Here is a 21,697-nt window from a genome sequence, read left to right as displayed (position 1 = left end):
CAATCTACATTCCACATACCTCATATGATTCTTCAAGTGATGTTTCGTAGTCTATCATTTTTAATACGGCAGGTACGTGCTGAGCGCAGACTTGTAAAGCGTGATTTCGCGTATAGCAGTACCTTAAAGGATTCCATTTAATTTGTCCACTGCTAGAATTTCATTCATACGTGGTTCGACATTCATCCATCAACACCGCAAAGAATTTATCTGCTACTTTAAACAATTTCCATCGACTTAAATTGAAGTCCAAAAAATCTTACAAATCTCAAAAGCAAAGGATGCTGAAGAATTTTACATATGGAAGACAGAGAAGTCAAACAATGAATCAGAAAATTACAAAAAAAGAATTGGGTGCTTATAAAACCCCTTGATAATAAAAGCGCTCATTACGAAGTAGAGCTTTTAACTGAAGATAAGATGAAGGAATTGTTAAATAACACAAAAGCAACGTCTGATCTTCTAGCAGACAATGACCCAATTAAAGAAAAAACAGGATACTTTAAAAGAGCTACTAGGAAACATGTGCTCTTTACAGCGACGCGGTTACAGTTGCATCAGTCATTCGTATAAGCAAAAGACATCAGCTTTTTCAAAAAATAATTCTGTCACGCATTTGCAAATAAATGGAAAGAAGTCCAAAAGAAACTTTCAGAGTGCTTTTCAAAACAAAGCTGAAAGTTAATCTGCAGAATTTTACTAATAAAATAATAAAACATCTCTGATTTTATTTCAAAATGAACTTTTACTTATGGAATCAATTTTAAATAGATCTTCGCAAATTGGTTCATAAAACTTCACAATATGCCAAAATAGTTCAGATTAACTAAAAAATATAATAATGTATGCTTAAAACAACTACGAAAAAGCACATTTTGAGCAGCCTTAACAGAAGACAATTTGGCTCCACTAATTTTCTTTACGAGTACTCATTAAATTTTTATTTACATTTTTTTCTTCAACATTTAACTTTGAATGGTTTTAAGAGAAACCGCACTTGATAGAGAGACTCTAAATTCAGAAAAAAAGTGAAACAAAATTGGTTTATACACAGGCAGTGCAATTACACTGACCTGTTGGGAAGAGAAGACCCCGTTGGACAGGGAAAATATTAGGCCACACAGAGAGGAAAAGGTTTAGCCTCCTCCTGGTAATGCGAAAGTAGGCCACTTGTGAAAAAATTACACTACAGCAGTAATTTTGAAACCACTACAAAGCAACAGAACCCTAACAAATCTCAGGCTTCTGATAATTATAGTGTGATTAACAGTTCGACCTCACTTCGAATATTACAATACAATATAAAGAAAGCACCAATTCAAACACTTCAATACGGAATTCAAAACCTAAGAAATTAATGCATAAATGCTACCCTGAACATCAAAACATAATGTGAAGCGTTCATGTAAAATAAACAACTAGTAAAACTCCAATATAAAGCAACATGTGAAAAAGGATGCACAAATTATAACATTCAAGCATTTCTAGTGGAAATAAAGTTGATATAAAACAAGAATTACCAGCCACAGATGTATTTTTCCTCTGCACTATTTCTCTGTTCTTTTCATCTTCGTTCTTTTTCTTTCATGATATCATGTTCTGCAATCCAAGAATGCACAAAAATGATGACAAATTACACTAGAAGAGACCTAGGGGGTAAAAGGAAGCATTAGATTTTAACTAATTTCAAATTAAAGAATAATTATACACAAAGAGAAATATCTAATATTGTTTCTTAATATATAAAACTTCAAAAGTAGCCTTTTTTATTTTAAATTCTAGCAATGTGCTACATTGTTACTAAAATCATGACTGCAGTCGATAGAAAAGCAAATGATTTTCCTAATACGACAGAAGTACAGGAAGTGAAGGGGGATTTTAATGTATGGGTACAACATGAACACTGAAAGAAAAAAAAAATTAGACAGTTATTACGGATACACAGAATGAAAGGGATAATGATCTTCGAGAAGAGTAAATAATTTCAGCGCTGGTAGAAAGATGGCATCAAAAGACAATAAGCAGGTAATTTTAAATGACAAATAAACAAAATAAACTTTACTGTTAGCTTTGAAGCAGGTGTTATATATTAAACTATCTTAATTCACACACAGAATTAGTGACATAAAAGATCGAAAAAGAGTAAGAAACAAACTCCCAATATATTAACATTAAAAACGCTATACATATATACTTTTATAGATTTATTTTTAGAAAGGGCTCAAAAACACCATTCTAAAAACAGATTTTGAAGAACATCTTGGAAATAAAAGTCATAAACCATAAAAGAAATACTTCATTCAGAATTTTAATGTAAGAACCGTTTCTAATTTTAAGTTCTTTACTTAGGTACTCTCATGCGTGAGAGAGGAACGCTTAGTCGAATGTACAAGAAAATATCCTGAAATATTACCACGTCACTTTAATAAAATTATAGCAATATTTCACTCAGGGAAAGAACATATTGTCTAGCTGCCCGGGTTCGAGCCCAGCTTGAATACATCAGTCTAAAACAAATCACATGCCATTGAATGATACAGCATTTTGAAATGATGCAAAAAATTTAGATGCAATTTCGTGGGAGAGCAATTGAATTACCTACATACTAAAATTTTGACCAAAAATTAAAGAAAACTAAGATATTCTTTTTCTTTCGAAGGAATCAAAGCCATATACTAATATAGGGATGCTCAACGTATTGCACTATAAAACGTAAACATAGGAATGAAATTTTCTCAGCTATGTGATATATCCAATAAAAAAAAATTCCGTAAATTGTAGAATAGAACCTACGTCTGAAAACAGACGAAAGGTAAAACATAATTCAAATATTTTACTTTTAGCATTGAAGCAGATATTCTACATTAAACTGTCTTAATTCACATACAGAATTAGTAATATAATAGCTCAAAATATTGTAAGAACCAAACATGCATTATACAGGGTTCATAGCCACATTTTAGTTAAAAAAATAAGCACTTTTCAAGCACATTTTAAGAAAAAAAATAAGCACCTGTCTAATTATATTATACACAACTGCATAACCTTAAAAGAAAAATTAGACTTGCAATTCAAAATATGAACAATGCAATATTTATTAAAAGAATAAGCATTACCTCAACCATGGAAAACAATTAACTTTTTTTTTTTTTTAATTTTAAATGACAGTTCATTTTACAGAATTCGTTTTCAATGAGAAGGAAAAAAAAAACACTATGCAGAACTAAACTATATTACAAGATTTAATGATGAAATTTCAGTTCAAAATATAGAAAATAAATAATCATAAGCCATATTAATTGTATTCACTTGCCACCTAATAATAAATACAACTTATTTTTCCTCTTATATTAATATTTAAAGAATTTAATCAAAATTCTGAACATTTTCTAAATTTTCATTGCATAACTGTTTTCCCTTAACATATATTCCAAGCAAAGTAATTTAAGTAAAAAAGAGGAACATTTCTGAAATCAGGAGAGGGGAAATTGCTTCATGCAGTCATCCTTTAACAGTAAAAGCTTAACTAACCCGCATACTCGGAAATTGCCAAATATTCCATATAGTCGAGTGTAACTGGAAAAAGAGGAGGGGAGATTGAAGCCGTTTTTTAGATTGCTCGGCTAAATAAATGATTTTGACATTCCGATATGTGCTTCATATAAAAGTAGACCAACAAAACTGAGAAATATTCTGCTTAGAAAGAACAGTAAAACTCTTTTAAGTGTTCATAAATAAATCTCAGACTGAGCACCAAATTAATTAACTCTGCAAAATACCGCAAACGTTATTGCGCAATACGTGCAACAGACCATTAAATTTCCGGAATAGAATCATTCTTCGCTTGGGTTGGGTAGACCACAAAACTTTTAGTCCTATTCAATCCAGATTGGACAGTGACCAAAAAAAAAAAAAAAAAAGTCCGCTGCTTCAATATTAGAGATTCTGCGGAGAAAGGGAAGAACCTCCCAACCTCCGTACTGTATGATGTATTGGAAAAAAAAATATTCTGACTATTCGATTACTTTTGTTTTATTTAAGCCATTCCGAATATTATTCATTAGAAAGCTAAGCTGTGTAAAAATAAACCCATTTTTGGAAGTTTATCTACACTTCAGTAGCTACTGCAACTATATTATAAATATTCATACATATGCTCACAATATAAGCATAACGATCATAATAAACACGAATATGAACTGACCACGCAGAACGAGAATGTAAATTATTAAAATCTTGATAGAAATTCAAACATGTGTAGCATTTGGGTGGGAGGAAAAGAATACCAAATGTACCGGAATTTCTACGGTTTTCGCAATTCTTTGACCAATAGAACGACGTGCACCTGTCTGTACTCTCATGTGTACCATAGGTTACGTTAATGCAGAGAAAGGGAAAAAGCTATTTCCGGGAGTATGATTCACCATCTGACATTCCATGTAAGGAAGAAAAGTTGTTTATTTAGTTTCGGCTTTGGTACGGGGGGAATAGCACGTTCATTAAAAAAAGCACTAAAAGCAAAAAAAATAAGCACTAAAAACAAAACAAAACAAAAAAATAAGGGCTTTAAAGAAAAAGTAAGCACCTATAAGGGCCTTTATATTTTATTTTCAAATATAAGGACTTATAAGCACTTGTAACGACCGCTACGAACCCTGATTATAAAAACATTAAAAAAACTCTACGTACATTTATTAGTGTTACAGAAAGAGGGTTTATTCTGAAATATTATAAGGTCACTTTCAATGAAATGATAGAAATTTTCACCCAGGGAAGGGACATTCTGTCTGGCTGCCTAGGTTCTATCCCAGCTTCTGTTACAAAAGTTTCATAGAAGAATTTTAAAAATTCAGAAATGAAACTTATGAAGAAATTATTGAAACGTACCTGGTTCTATGAGTTGGCCATTTCACAGACATAATAACTAAATCTTAAACTTGAGGGGGAGGAGAGAACTAAACTAAACTCTTTGAATTAAAGGGTGTTATAAATTCATTTTAAATCAAATTAATTTTGTGAAAAGATTACACAAATATAAGGAATATACATTTTTACCATAATGTAATGTACGTTTTTCCACTTTGAAAATCTTGAGAACTAAAGCGTGAAATATAAGAAAACTGAAATAAATATTTGGAAAATCTCATCGAACTTAAGTTAGTTTCTAAATTAGATATTTTGAGTGTATTTAAAATTAGGCCAACTACTTTATTCACTTCAAACCCATTACATAATACTAGTATTTAAGAAAAATGGTAAAAGATTGCAAAAATGTTAAATAACAATTCTACTGATCTAGAAATGGGAATAACTGATTTTCATCCTAAATAAGATCGAGAATATCTCAAAAAGCCATTTAATTTGTCCACTGCTAGAATTTCATTCATACGTGGTTCAACATTTATCCATCAACACCGGAAAGAATTTATCTCCTACTTTAAACAATTTCTATCGACTGAAAATGAAGTTTAAAAAATCTTAAAATCTCAAAAGCAAAGGATGCCGAAGAATTTTCACATATGAAAGACAGAGAAGTCAAACAATGAATCAGAAAATTACAAAAGAAGAATTGTGTGCTTATAAAACCCCTTGATAATAAAAGCACTCATTACGAAGAAGAGCTCTTAACTGAAGATAAGATGAAGGAATTGTTAAATAACACAAGAGCAACATCTGATCTTTTAGCGGAAATTGACCCAATAAAAGAAAATACAGGACACTTTAAAAGAACTACTGGGAAACATGTCCTCTTTAGAGCAACACGGTTACAGTTGCATCAGTCATTATTATAAGCAAAAGACATCAGCTTTTTCAGAAAATAATTCTGTCATGCATTTGCCAAGAGCACGGAAAGGAGTCCAAAAGAAACTTTCAGAGTGCTTTTCAAAACAAGGTTGAAAGTTAATCTGCAGAATTTTACTTCGAAAATAATAAAACATCTCTGATATGATTTCAAAATGAATTTTTTACTTATGGAATCAATTTTAAATAGATCTTCTCAAATTGGTTCATAAAACTTCACAATATGCCAAAATAGTTCAGATTAAGGGAAAAAAATAATAAAGTATGCTTAAAACAACTAACAAAAGCACATTTTGAACAGCCTTAACAGAAGACAATTTGGCTCCACTGACTTTCTTTACGAGTACTCATTAAATTTTATTTACATTTCTTTTTTGGTTCAACATTTAACTTTCAGTGGCTTTTAAGAGAAACAGCACTTGATAGAGACTCTACATTCGGAAAAAACTGAAACAAAATTCGTTTATACACAAGCAGTGCAATTACACTGACTTGTTATGAAGAGAAGACCCGTTGGACAGGGAAAATATTAGGCCACACAGAGAGAAAAATGTTTAGCCTCTCGTAATGCGAAAGGAGGCCACTTGGGAAAAAATTACACTACAGCAGTAAATTTGAAACCACTACGAAGCAACAGAACTCTAAGGAATCTCAGACTTCTGATATTTATAGTGTGATTAACAGTTCCAACTCCTTCGAATATTACAATACAATATGAAGAAAGCACCAATTCAGACACTTCAATATGGAATTCAAAACCTAAGAAATTAATGCATAAATGCTACCCTAAACATTAAAACGTAATGTGAAGCGTTCATGTAAAATTTATAACTAGTAAAACTCCAATATAAAGCAAATTGTGAAAAGGGGCGTACAAATTATAACATTCAATTTCTAGTGGAAATAAAGTTAATATAAAACAAGAATTACCAGCCACATATGTCTTTTTGCTCTGCATTATTTCTCCGTTCTTTTCATCTTCGTTCTTTTTCTTTCATGATATCATGTTCTGCAATCCAAGAATGCACAAAAATGATGACAAATTACACTAGAAGAGACCTAGGGGGTAAAAGGAAGCATTAGATTTTAACTAATTTCAAATTAAAGAATAATTATACACAAAGAGAAATATCTAATATTGTTTCTTAATATATAAAACTTCAAAAGTAGCCTTTTTTATTTTAAATTCTAGCAATGTGCTACATTGTTACCAAAATCATGACTGCAGTCGATAGAAAAGCAAATGATTTTCCTAATACGACAGAAGTACAGTAAGCAAAGGGGAGTTTTAATGTATGGGTACAACATGAACAATGAAAGAAAAAAAAATTAGACAGTTATTACGGATACACAGAATAAAAGGGATAATGATCTTCGAGAAGAGTAAATAATTTCAGCGCTGGTAGAAAGATGGCATCAAAAGACAATAAGCAGGTAATTTTAAATGACAAATAAACAAAATAAACTTTACTGTTAACTTTGAAGCAGGTGTTATATATTAAACTATCTTAATTCACACACAGAATTAGTGACATAACAGATCAAAAAGGAGTAAGAAACAAACTAGCAATATATTAACATTAAAAGCGCTATACATGTATACTTTTATAGATTTATTTTTAGAAAGGGCTCAAAAACACCATTCTAAAAAGAGATTTCGAAGAACATCTCGGAAACAAAAGTCATAAACCATAAAAGAAATACTTCATTCAGAATTTTAACGTAAGCACCGTTTCTAATTTTAAGTTCTTTACTTAGGTACTCTCATCCATGAGAGAGGAACGCTTAGTCCAATGTACAAGAGAATATCCTGAAATATTACCACGTCGCTTTAATGAAATTATAGCAATATTTCACTCAGGGAAAGAACATATTGTCTAGCTGCCCAGGTTCGAGCCAGGCTTTAATACATCAATCTAAAACACATCAAATGCCATTGAATGATACAGCATTTGGAAATGATGCAAAAAATTTAGATGCAATTTCGTGGGAGAGCAATTGTAATTACCTACATACTAAAATTTTGACCAAAAATTAAAGAAAACTAAGATATTCTTTTTCTTTCGAAGGAATCAAAGCCATATACTAATATAGGGATGCTCAACGTATTGTACTATAAAACCTAAACATAGGAATGAAATTTTCTCAGCTATGTCAGATATCCAATAAAGAGAAATTCCGTAAATTGTAGAATAGAACCTATGTTTGAAAACAGACGAAAGGTAAAACATAATTCAAATATTTTACTTTTAGCATTGAAGCAGATATTCTACATTAAACTGTCTTAATTCACATACAGAATTAGTAATATGTTAGCTCAAAATATTGTAAGAACCAAACATGCATTATAAAAACATTAAAAAACTCTATGTACATTTATTAGCGTTACAGAAAGAGGGTTTATTCTGAAATATTATAAGGTCACTTTCAATGAAATGATAGAAATTTTCACTCAGGGAAGGGACATTCTGCCTGGCTGCCTAGGTTCTATCCCAGCTTCTGTTACAAAAGTTTCACAGAAGAATTTTAAAAATTCAGAAACGAAACTTATGAAGAAATTATTGAACATACCTGGTTCTATGATTTGGCAATTTTACAGACATAATAACTAAATCTTATACTTGAGGGGGAGGAGAGAACTAAACTAAACTCTTTGAATTAAAGGGTATTATAAATTCATTTTAAATCAAATTAATTTTGTGAAAAGATTACACAAATATAAGGACTATACATTTTTACCACAATGTAATGTACGTTTTTCCACTTTGAAAATCTCGAGAACTAAAGCGTGAAATATAAGAAAACTGAAACAAACATTTGGAAAATCTCATGGAAAAGTTAGTTTCTAAATTAGATATTTTGAGTATATATAAAATTAGGCCAACTACTTCATTGACTTCAAACCTGTTACATAATACTAGTATTTAAGAAAAATAGTAAAAGATTGCAAATATGTTAAATAACAATTCTACTGATCTAGAAATGGGAATAACTGATTTTCATCCTAATTAAGATCAAGAATATCACAAAAAGCCATTTAATTTGTCAACTGCTAGAATTTCACTCATACGTGGTTCAACATTCATCCATCAACACCGGAAAGAATTTATCTGCTACTTTAAACAATTTCCTTCGACTGAAAATGAAATTAAAAAAATCTTACAAATCTCAACAGCAAAGGATGCCGAAGAATTTTCACATATGAAAGACAGAGAAGTCAAACAATGAATCAGAAAATTACAAAAGAAGAATTGTGTGCTTATAAAACCCCTTAATAATAAAAGCGCTCATTACGAATAAGAGCTCATAACTGAAGATAAGATGAAGAAACTGTTAAATAACACAAGAGCAACATCTGATCTTTTAGCGGAGATTGACCCAATAAAAGAAAACACGGGACACTTTAAAAGAACTACTGGGAAACATGTGCTCTTTAGAGCGACACGGTTACAGTTCCATCAGTCATTATTATAAGGAAAAGACATCAGCTTTTTCAAAAAATAATTCTGTTCATTTGTCAAGAGAACGGAAAAAGTCCAAAAGAAACTTTCAGAGTGCTTTTCAAAACAAAGTTGAAAGTTAATCTCCAGAATTTAACTTTGATAATATCAAAACATCTCTGATTTGATTTCAAAATGAATTTTTACTTATGGAATCAATTTTAAATAGATCTTCGCAAATTGATTTCTAAAACTTCACAATATGACAAAATAGTTCAGATTAAGGAGGAAATATAATAAAGTATGCTTAAAACAACTAAGAAAAAGCACATTTTGAGCTGACATAACAGAAGACAATTTGGTTCCACTAACTTTGTTTACGAGTACTAATAAAATTTTATTCACATTTCTTTTTTGTTCAACATTTAACTGTCACTGGCTTTTAAGAGAAACAGCACTTGATAGAGACTCTACATTCGGAAAAAACTGAAACAAAATTCGTTTATACACAAGCAGTCCAATTACACTGACCTGTTATGAAGAGAAGACCCGTTGGACAGGGAAAATATTAGGCCACACAGAGAGAAAAATGTTTAGTCTCCTCCTCGTAATGCGAAAGGAGGCCACATGGGAAAAAATTACACAACAGCAGTTATTTTGAAACCACTACTAAGCAACAGAACTCTCAAATCTCAGACTTCTGATATTTACAGTGTGATTATCAGTACCACCGCACTTCCAATATTACAATACAATATAAAGAAAGCACCAATTCAGACACTTGAATATGGAATTCAAAACCTAAAAAATTAATGCATAAATGCTACCCTAAACATTAAAACGTAATGTGAAGCGTTCGTGTAAAATTTATAACTAGTAAAACTCCAATATAAAGCAAATTGTGAAACGGGACGTACAAATTATAACATTCAAGCATTTCTAGTGGAAATAAAGTTAATATAAAACAAGAATTACCAGCCACAGATCTCTTTTTGCTCTGCACTATTTCTACGTTCTTTTCATCTTCGTTCCTTTTCTTTCATGATATCATGTTCTGCAATCCAAGAGTGCACAAAAATGATGACAAAATACACTAAAAGAGGCCAAGGGGGAGAAAGGAATCATTAGATTTTAACTACTTTGAAATTAAAGAATAATTATACACAAAGAGACTATCTAATATTGTTTGTTAATATATAAAACTTCAAAAGTAGCCTTCTTTGTTTTAAATTCTAGCAATGTGCTACATTGTTACTAAAATCACGATGGCAGTCGATAGAAAAGCAAATGATTTTCCTAATACGACAGAAGTACAGGAAGTGAAGGGGGATTTTAATGTATGGGTACAACATGAACAATGAAAGAAAAAAAAATTAGACATTTATTACGGATACACAGAATGAAAGGGATAATGATCTTCGAGAAGAGTAAATAATTTCAGCACTGGTAGAAAGATGGCATCAAAAGACAATAGGCAGGTAATTTTAAATGACAAATAAACAAAATAAACTTTACTGTTAGCTTTGAAGCAGGTGTTATATATTAAACTATCTTAATTCACACACAGAATTAGTGACATAACAGATCGAAAAAGAGTAAGAAACAAACTCCCAATATATTAACATTAAAAATGCTATACATATATACTTTTATAGATTTATTTTTAGAAAGGGCTCAAAAACACCATTCTAAAAACAGATTTCTAAGAACATCTGGGAAATAAAAGTCAAAAACCATAAAAGAAATACTTCATTCAGAATTTTAACGTAAGAACCATTTCTAATTTTAAGTTCTTTACTTAGGTACTCTCATTCATGAGAGAGGAAAGCTTAGTCCAATGTACAAGAAAATATCCTGAAATATTACCATGTCAATTTAATGAAATTATATCAATATTTCACTCAGGGAAAGAACATATTGTCTAGCTGCCCGGGTTCGAACCCAGCTTTAATACATCAGTATAAAACACATTAAACGCCATTGAATGATACAGAGTTTTGAAATGATGCAAAAAATTTAGATGCAATTTCGTGGGAGAGCAATTGTAATTACCTACATACTAAAATTTTGACCGAAAATTAAAGAAAACTAAGATATTCTTTTTCTTTCGAAGGAATCAAGCCATATACTAATATAGGGATGCTCAACGTATTGTACTATAAAACCTAAACATAGGAACGAAATTTTCTCAGCTATGTGAGATAGCCAATAAAGAGAAATTCCGTAAATTGTAGAATAGAACCTACGTCTGAAAACAGACGAAAGGTAAAACATAATTCAAATATTTTACTTTTAGCATTGAAGCAGATATTCTACATTAAACTGTCTTAATTCACATACAGAATTAGTAATATAATAGCTCAAAATATTGTAAGAACCAAACATGCATTATACAGGGTTCATAGCCACATTTTAGTTAAAAAAATAAGCACTTTTCAAGCACATTTTAAGAAAAAAAATAAGCACCTGTCTAATTATATTATACACAACTGCATAACCTTAAAAGAAAAATTAGACTTGCAATTCAAAATATGAACAATGCAATATTTATTAAAAGAATAAGCATTACCTCAACCATGGAAAACAATTAACTTTTTTTTTTTTTTAATTTTAAATGACAGTTCATTTTACAGAATTCGTTTTCAATGAGAAGGAAAAAAAAAACACTATGCAGAACTAAACTATATTACAAGATTTAATGATGAAATTTCAGTTCAAAATATAGAAAATAAATAATCATAAGCCATATTAATTGTATTCACTTGCCACCTAATAATAAATACAACTTATTTTTCCTCTTATATTAATATTTAAAGAATTTAATCAAAATTCTGAACATTTTCTAAATTTTCATTGCATAACTGTTTTCCCTTAACATATATTCCAAGCAAAGTAATTTAAGTAAAAAAGAGGAACATTTCTGAAATCAGGAGAGGGGAAATTGCTTCATGCAGTCATCCTTTAACAGTAAAAGCTTAACTAACCCGCATACTCGGAAATTGCCAAATATTCCATATAGTCGAGTGTAACTGGAAAAAGAGGAGGGGAGATTGAAGCCGTTTTTTAGATTGCTCGGCTAAATAAATGATTTTGACATTCCGATATGTGCTTCATATAAAAGTAGACCAACAAAACTGAGAAATATTCTGCTTAGAAAGAACAGTAAAACTCTTTTAAGTGTTCATAAATAAATCTCAGACTGAGCACCAAATTAATTAACTCTGCAAAATACCGCAAACGTTATTGCGCAATACGTGCGGCGTAATTCTTCCATACGTGATATTACGCAATCGGAATCAACAGCTGCCGGTATTCGGACAATAAAGAACTAAATAAAGGAAAAGAAAGAGACTTACTAATCTGGGGTGTTTTTGATTCTAATTTTGAACAGACCGTTAAATTTCCGGAATAGAATCATTCTTCGCTTGGGTTGGGTAGACCACAAAACTTTTAGTCCTATTCAATCCAGATTGGACAGTGACCAAAAAAAAAAAAAAAAAAGTCCGCTGCTTCAATATTAGAGATTCTGCGGAGAAAGGGAAGAACCTCCCAACCTCCGTACTGTATGATGTATTGGAAAAAAAAATATTCTGACTATTCGATTACTTTTGTTTTATTTAAGCCATTCCGAATATTATTCATTAGAAAGCTAAGCTGTGTAAAAATAAACCCATTTTTGGAAGTTTATCTACACTTCAGTAGCTACTGCAACTATATTATAAATATTCATACATATGCTCACAATATAAGCATAACGATCATAATAAACACGAATATGAACTGACCACGCAGAACGAGAATGTAAATTATTAAAATCTTGATAGAAATTCAAACATGTGTAGCATTTGGGTGGGAGGAAAAGAATACCAAATGTACCGGAATTTCTACGGTTTTCGCAATTCTTTGACCAATAGAACGACGTGCACCTGTCTGTACTCTCATGTGTACCATAGGTTACGTTAATGCAGAGAAAGGGAAAAAGCTATTTCCGGGAGTATGATTCACCATCTGACATTCCATGTAAGGAAGAAAAGTTGTTTATTTAGTTTCGGCTTTGGTACGGGGGGAATAGCACGTTCATTAAAAAAAGCACTAAAAGCAAAAAAAATAAGCACTAAAAACAAAACAAAACAAAAAAATAAGGGCTTTAAAGAAAAAGTAAGCACCTATAAGGGCCTTTATATTTTATTTTCAAATATAAGGACTTATAAGCACTTGTAACGACCGCTACGAACCCTGATTATAAAAACATTAAAAAAACTCTACGTACATTTATTAGTGTTACAGAAAGAGGGTTTATTCTGAAATATTATAAGGTCACTTTCAATGAAATGATAGAAATTTTCACCCAGGGAAGGGACATTCTGTCTGGCTGCCTAGGTTCTATCCCAGCTTCTGTTACAAAAGTTTCATAGAAGAATTTTAAAAATTCAGAAATGAAACTTATGAAGAAATTATTGAAACGTACCTGGTTCTATGAGTTGGCCATTTCACAGACATAATAACTAAATCTTAAACTTGAGGGGGAGGAGAGAACTAAACTAAACTCTTTGAATTAAAGGGTGTTATAAATTCATTTTAAATCAAATTAATTTTGTGAAAAGATTACACAAATATAAGGAATATACATTTTTACCATAATGTAATGTACGTTTTTCCACTTTGAAAATCTTGAGAACTAAAGCGTGAAATATAAGAAAACTGAAATAAATATTTGGAAAATCTCATCGAACTTAAGTTAGTTTCTAAATTAGATATTTTGAGTGTATTTAAAATTAGGCCAACTACTTTATTCACTTCAAACCCATTACATAATACTAGTATTTAAGAAAAATGGTAAAAGATTGCAAAAATGTTAAATAACAATTCTACTGATCTAGAAATGGGAATAACTGATTTTCATCCTAAATAAGATCGAGAATATCTCAAAAAGCCATTTAATTTGTCCACTGCTAGAATTTCATTCATACGTGGTTCAACATTTATCCATCAACACCGGAAAGAATTTATCTCCTACTTTAAACAATTTCTATCGACTGAAAATGAAGTTTAAAAAATCTTAAAATCTCAAAAGCAAAGGATGCCGAAGAATTTTCACATATGAAAGACAGAGAAGTCAAACAATGAATCAGAAAATTACAAAAGAAGAATTGTGTGCTTATAAAACCCCTTGATAATAAAAGCACTCATTACGAAGAAGAGCTCTTAACTGAAGATAAGATGAAGGAATTGTTAAATAACACAAGAGCAACATCTGATCTTTTAGCGGAAATTGACCCAATAAAAGAAAATACAGGACACTTTAAAAGAACTACTGGGAAACATGTCCTCTTTAGAGCAACACGGTTACAGTTGCATCAGTCATTATTATAAGCAAAAGACATCAGCTTTTTCAGAAAATAATTCTGTCATGCATTTGCCAAGAGCACGGAAAGGAGTCCAAAAGAAACTTTCAGAGTGCTTTTCAAAACAAGGTTGAAAGTTAATCTGCAGAATTTTACTTCGAAAATAATAAAACATCTCTGATATGATTTCAAAATGAATTTTTTACTTATGGAATCAATTTTAAATAGATCTTCTCAAATTGGTTCATAAAACTTCACAATATGCCAAAATAGTTCAGATTAAGGGAAAAAAATAATAAAGTATGCTTAAAACAACTAACAAAAGCACATTTTGAACAGCCTTAACAGAAGACAATTTGGCTCCACTGACTTTCTTTACGAGTACTCATTAAATTTTATTTACATTTCTTTTTTGGTTCAACATTTAACTTTCAGTGGCTTTTAAGAGAAACAGCACTTGATAGAGACTCTACATTCGGAAAAAACTGAAACAAAATTCGTTTATACACAAGCAGTGCAATTACACTGACTTGTTATGAAGAGAAGACCCGTTGGACAGGGAAAATATTAGGCCACACAGAGAGAAAAATGTTTAGCCTCTCGTAATGCGAAAGGAGGCCACTTGGGAAAAAATTACACTACAGCAGTAAATTTGAAACCACTACGAAGCAACAGAACTCTAAGGAATCTCAGACTTCTGATATTTATAGTGTGATTAACAGTTCCGACTCCTTCGAATATTACAATACAATATGAAGAAAGCACCAATTCAGACACTTCAATATGGAATTCAAAACCTAAGAAATTAATGCATAAATGCTACCCTAAACATTAAAACGTAATGTGAAGCGTTCATGTAAAATTTATAACTAGTAAAACTCCAATATAAAGCAAATTGTGAAAAGGGGCGTACAAATTATAACATTCAATTTCTAGTGGAAATAAAGTTAATATAAAACAAGAATTACCAGCCACATATGTCTTTTTGCTCTGCATTATTTCTCCGTTCTTTTCATCTTCGTTCTTTTTCTTTCATGATATCATGTTCTGCAATCCAAGAATGCACAAAAATGATGACAAATTACACTAGAAGAGACCTAGGGGGTAAAAGGAAGCATTAGATTTTAACTAATTTCAAATTAAAGAATAATTATACACAAAGAGAAATATCTAATATTGTTTCTTAATATATAAAACTTCAAAAGTAGCCTTTTTTATTTTAAATTCTAGCAATGTGCTACATTGTTACTAAAATCATGACTGCAGTCGATAGAAAAGCAAATGATTTTCCTAATACGACAGAAGTACAGTAAGCAAAGGGGAGTTTTAATGTATGGGTACAACATGAACAATGAAAGAAAAAAAAATTAGACAGTTATTACGGATACACAGAATAAAAGGGATAATGATCTTCGAGAAGAGTAAATAATTTCAGCGCTGGTAGAAAGATGGCATCAAAAGACAATAAGCAGGTAATTTTAAATGACAAATAAACAAAATAAACTTTACTGTTAACTTTGAAGCAGGTGTTATATATTAAACTATCTTAATTCACACACAGAATTAGTGACATAACAGATCAAAAAGGAGTAAGAAACAAACTAGCAATATATTAACATTAAAAGCGCTATACATGTATACTTTTATAGATTTATTTTTAGAAAGGGCTCAAAAACACCATTCTAAAAAGAGATTTCGAAGAACATCTCGGAAACAAAAGTCATAAACCATAAAAGAAATACTTCATTCAGAATTTTAACGTAAGCACCGTTTCTAATTTTAAGTTCTTTACTTAGGTACTCTCATCCATGAGAGAGGAACGCTTAGTCCAATGTACAAGAGAATATCCTGAAATATTACCACGTCGCTTTAATGAAATTATAGCAATATTTCACTCAGGGAAAGAACATATTGTCTAGCTGCCCAGGTTCGAGCCAGGCTTTAATACATCAATCTAAAACACATCAAATGCCATTGAATGATACAGCATTTGGAAATGATGCAAAAAATTTAGATGCAATTTCGTGGGAGAGCAATTGTAATTACCTACATACTAAAATTTTGACCAAAAATTAAAGAAAACTAAGATATTCTTTTTCTTTCGAAGGAATCAAAGCCATATACTAATATAGGGATGCTCAACGTATTGTACTATAAAACCTAAACATAGGAATGAAATTTTCTCAGCTATGTCAGATATCCAATAAAGAGAAATTCCGTAAATTGTAGAATAGAACCTATGTTTGAAAACAGACGAAAGGTAAAACATAATTCAAATATTTTACTTTTAGCATTGAAGCAGATATTCTACATTAAACTGTCTTAATTCACATACAGAATTAGTAATATGTTAGCTCAAAATATTGTAAGAACCAAACATGCATTATAAAAACATTAAAAAACTCTATGTACATTTATTAGCGTTACAGAAAGAGGGTTTATTCTGAAATATTATAAGGTCACTTTCAATGAAATGATAGAAATTTTCACTCAGGGAAGGGACATTCTGCCTGGCTGCCTAGGTTCTATCCCAGCTTCTGTTACAAAAGTTTCACAGAAGAATTTTAAAAATTCAGAAACGAAACTTATGAAGAAATTATTGAACATACCTGGTTCTATGATTTGGCAATTTTACAGACATAATAACTAAATCTTAAACTTGAGGGGGAGGAGAGAACTAAACTAAACTCTTTGAATTAAAGGGTATTATAAATTCATTTTAAATCAAATTAATTTTGTGAAAAGATTACACAAATATAAGGACTATACATTTTTACCACAATGTAATGTACGTTTTTCCACTTTGAAAATCTCGAGAACTAAAGCGTGAAATATAAGAAAACTGAAACAAACATTTGGAAAATCTCATGGAAAAGTTAGTTTCTAAATTAGATATTTTGAGTATATATAAAATTAGGCCAACTACTTCATTGACTTCAAACCTGTTACATAATACTAGTATTTAAGAAAAATAGTAAAAGATTGCAAATATGTTAAATAACAATTCTACTGATCTAGAAATGGGAATAACTGATTTTCATTCTAATTAAGATCAAGAATATCACAAAAAGCCATTTAATTTGTCAACTGCTAGAATTTCACTCATACGTGGTTCAACATTCATCCATCAACACCGGAAAGAATTTATCTGCTACTTTAAACAATTTCCTTCGACTGAAAATGAAATTAAAAAAATCTTACAAATCTCAACAGCAAAGGATGCCGAAGAATTTTCACATATGAAAGACAGAGAAGTCAAACAATGAATCAGAAAATTACAAAAGAAGAATTGTGTGCTTATAAAACCCCTTAATAATAAAAGCGCTCATTACGAATAAGAGCTCATAACTGAAGATAAGATGAAGGAACTGTTAAATAACACAAGAGCAACATCTGATCTTTTAGCGGAGATTGACCCAATAAAAGAAAACACGGGACACTTTAAAAGAACTACTGGGAAACATGTGCTCTTTAGAGCGACACGGTTACAGTTCCATCAGTCATTATTATAAGGAAAAGACATCAGCTTTTTCAAAAAATAATTCTGTTCATTTGTCAAGAGAACGGAAAAAGTCCAAAAGAAACTTTCAGAGTGCTTTTCAAAACAAAGTTGAAAGTTAATCTCCAGAATTTAACTTCGATAATATCAAAACATCTCTGATTTGATTTCAAAATGAATTTTTAGTTATGGAATCAATTTTAAATAGATCTTCGCAAATTGGTTCATGAAAATTCACAATATGACAAAATAGTTCAGATTAAGGCGGAAATATAATAAAGTATGCTTAAAACAACTAAGAAAAAGCACATTTTGAGCAGCCTTAACAGAAGACAATTTGGTTCCACTAACTTTCTTTACGAGTACTCATTAAATTTTATTCAAATTTCTTTTTTTTCAACATTTAACTTTCAATGGCTTTTAAGAGAAACAGCACTTGATAGAGAGACTCTAAATTAGGAAAAAACTGAAACAAAATTTGTTTATACACAGGCAGTGCAATTACACTGACCTGTTGAGAAGAGAAGACCCCATTGGACAGGGAAAATATTAGGCGACACACAGAGGAAAATGTTTAGCCTCTCGTAATGCGAAAGGAGGCCACTTGGGAAAAAATTACACTACAGCAGTAAATTTGAAACCACTACGAAGCAACAGAACTCTAAGAAATCTCAGACTTCTGATATTTATAGTGTGATTAACAGTTCCGCCTCACTTCGAATATTACAATACAATATGAAGAAAGCACCAATTCAGACACTTCAATATGGAATTCAAAACCTAAGAAATTAATGCATAAATGCTACCCTAAATATTAAAGCGTAATGTGAAGCGTTCATGTAAAATTAATAACTAGTAAAACTCCAATATAAAGCAAATTGCGAAAAGGGACGTACAAATTATAACATTCAAGCATTTCTAGTGGAAATAAAGTTAACATAAAACAAGAATTACCAGCCACAGATGTCTTTTTGCTCTGCATTATTTCTCCGTTCTTTTCATCTTCGTTCTTTTTCTTTCATGATATCATGTTCTGGAATCCAAGAATGCACAAAAATGATGACAAATTACACTAGAAGAGACCTAGGGGGTAAAAGGAAGCATTAGATTTTAACTAATTTCAAATTAAAGAATAATTATACACAAAGAGAAATATCTAATATTGTTTCTTAATATATAAAACTTCAAAAGTAGCCTTTTTTATTTTAAATTCTAGCAATGTGCTACATTGTTACTAAAATCATGACTGCAGTCGATAGAAAAGCAAATGATTTTCCTAATACGACAGAACTACAGTAAGCAAAGGGGAGTTTTAATGTATGGGTACAACATGAACAATGAAAGAAAAAAAATTAGACAGTTATTACGGATACACAGAATAAAAGGGATAATGATCTTCGAGAAGAGTAAATAATTTCAGCGCTGGTAGAAAGATGGCATCAAAAGACAATAAGCAGGTAATTTTAAATGACAAATAAACAAAATAAACTTTACTGTTAGCTTTGAAGCAGGTGTTATATATTAAACTATCTTAATTCACACACAGAATTAGTGACATAAAAGATCGAAAAAGAGTAAGAAACAAACTAGCAATATATTAACATTAAAAGCGCTATACATGTATACTTTTATAGATTTATTTTTAGAAAGGGCTCAAAAACACCATTCTAAAAAGAGATTTCGAAGAACATCTCGGAAACAAAAGTCATAAACCATAAAAGAAATACTTCATTCAGAATTTTAACGTAAGCACCGTTTCTAATTTTAAGTTCTTTACTTAGGTACTCTCATCCATGAGAGAGGAACGCTTAGTCCAGTGTACAAGAGAATATCCTGAAATATTACCACGTCGCTTTAATGAAATTATAGCAATATTTCACTCAGGGAAAGAACATATTGTCTAGCTGCCCAGGTTCGAGCCAGGCTTTAATACATCAATCTAAAACACATCAAATGCCATTGAATGATACAGCATTTGGAAATGATGCAAAAAATTTAGATGCAATTTCGTGGGAGAGCAATTGTAATTACCTACATACTAAAATTTTGACCAAAAATTAAAGAAAACTAAGATATTCTTTTTCTTTCGAAGGAATCAAAGCCATATACTAATATAGGGATGCTCAACGTATTGTACTATAAAACCTAAACATAGGAATGAAATTTTCTCAGCTATGTCAGATATCCAATAAAGAGAAATTCCGTAAATTGTAGAATAGAACCTATGTTTGAAAACAGACGAAAGGTAAAACATAATTCAAATATTTTACTTTTAGCATTGAAGCAGATATTCTACATTAAACTGTCTTAATTCACATACAGAATTAGTAATATGTTAGCTCAAAATATTGTAAGAACCAAACATGCATTATAAAAACATTAAAAAAACTCTATGTACATTTATTAGCGTTACAGAAAGAGGGTTTATTCTGAAATATTATAAGGTCACTTTCAATGAAATGATAGAAATTTTCACTCAGGGAAGGGACATTCTGCCTGGCTGCCTAGGTTCTATCCCAGCTTCTGTTACAAAAGTTTCACAGAAGAATTTTAAAAATTCAGAAACGAAACTTATGAAGAAATTATTGAACATACCTGGTTCTATGATTTGGCAATTTTACAGACATAATAACTAAATCTTAAACTTGAGGGGGAGGAGAGAACTAAACTAAACTCTTTGAATTAAAGGGTATTATAAATTCATTTTAAATCAAATTAATTTTGTGAAAAGATTACACAAATATAAGGACTATACATTTTTACCACAATGTAATGTACGTTTTTCCACTTTGAAAATCTCGAGAACTAAAGCGTGAAATATAAGAAAACTGAAACAAACATTTGGAAAATCTCATGGAAAAGTTAGTTTCTAAATTAGATATTTTGAGTATATATAAAATTAGGCCAACTACTTCATTGACTTCAAACCTGTTACATAATACTAGTATTTAAGAAAAATAGTAAAAGATTGCAAATATGTTAAATAACAATTCTACTGATCTAGAAATGGGAATAACTGATTTTCATCCTAATTAAGATCAAGAATATCACAAAAAGCCATTTAATTTGTCAACTGCTAGAATTTCACTCATACGTGGTTCAACATTCATCCATCAACACCGGAAAGAATTTATCTGCTACTTTAAACAATTTCCTTCGACTGAAAATGAAATTAAAAAAATCTTACAAATCTCAACAGCAAAGGATGCCGAAGAATTTTCACATATGAAAGACAGAGAAGTCAAACAATGAATCAGAAAATTACAAAAGAAGAATTGTGTGCTTATAAAACCCCTTAATAATAAAAGCGCTCATTACGAATAAGAGCTCATAACTGAAGATAAGATGAAGGAACTGTTAAATAACACAAGAGCAACATCTGATCTTTTAGCGGAGATTGACCCAATAAAAGAAAACACGGGACACTTTAAAAGAACTACTGGGAAACATGTGCTCTTTAGAGCGACACGGTTACAGTTCCATCAGTCATTATTATAAGGAAAAGACATCAGCTTTTTCAAAAAATAATTCTGTTCATTTGTCAAGAGAACGGAAAAAGTCCAAAAGAAACTTTCAGAGTGCTTTTCAAAACAAAGTTGAAAGTTAATCTC

The 21,697-nt window shown here is 30.7% G+C and overlaps 1 long non-coding RNA gene across 4 annotated transcripts; it reads right to left on the bottom strand.

The window, feature by feature from the left end:
• Positions 1–1,506: 1,506 nt before the first annotated feature.
• Positions 1,507–19,296, bottom strand: LOC146993013 (uncharacterized). Of its 4 annotated transcripts, XR_015039093.1 has the most exons (5): positions 19,041–19,296; positions 15,556–15,673; positions 10,218–10,335; positions 6,733–6,861; positions 1,510–1,638 (listed from the first exon to the last, which is right to left on the bottom strand). It is a non-coding gene; the product is annotated as an uncharacterized LOC146993013 (long non-coding RNA). The 4 variants fall into 4 exon arrangements; XR_015039095.1 differs by lacking the exon at positions 15,556–15,673 and having other exon boundaries at positions 1,507–1,649; XR_015039092.1 differs by lacking the exon at positions 15,556–15,673 and having other exon boundaries at positions 1,509–1,638.
• Between the last annotated feature and the right edge of the window lie 2,401 nt (positions 19,297–21,697).

This window comes from Stegodyphus dumicola, chromosome X2, assembly GCF_044657685.1.
Source record: "Stegodyphus dumicola isolate Sdum_Otavi_A_Nest chromosome X2, ASM4465768v1".
NCBI classification, from domain to species: domain Eukaryota; kingdom Metazoa; phylum Arthropoda; class Arachnida; order Araneae; family Eresidae; genus Stegodyphus; species Stegodyphus dumicola.
Note: the sequence above shows the minus strand (reverse complement) of the source record. Positions and strands in the feature narration are given on the sequence as shown.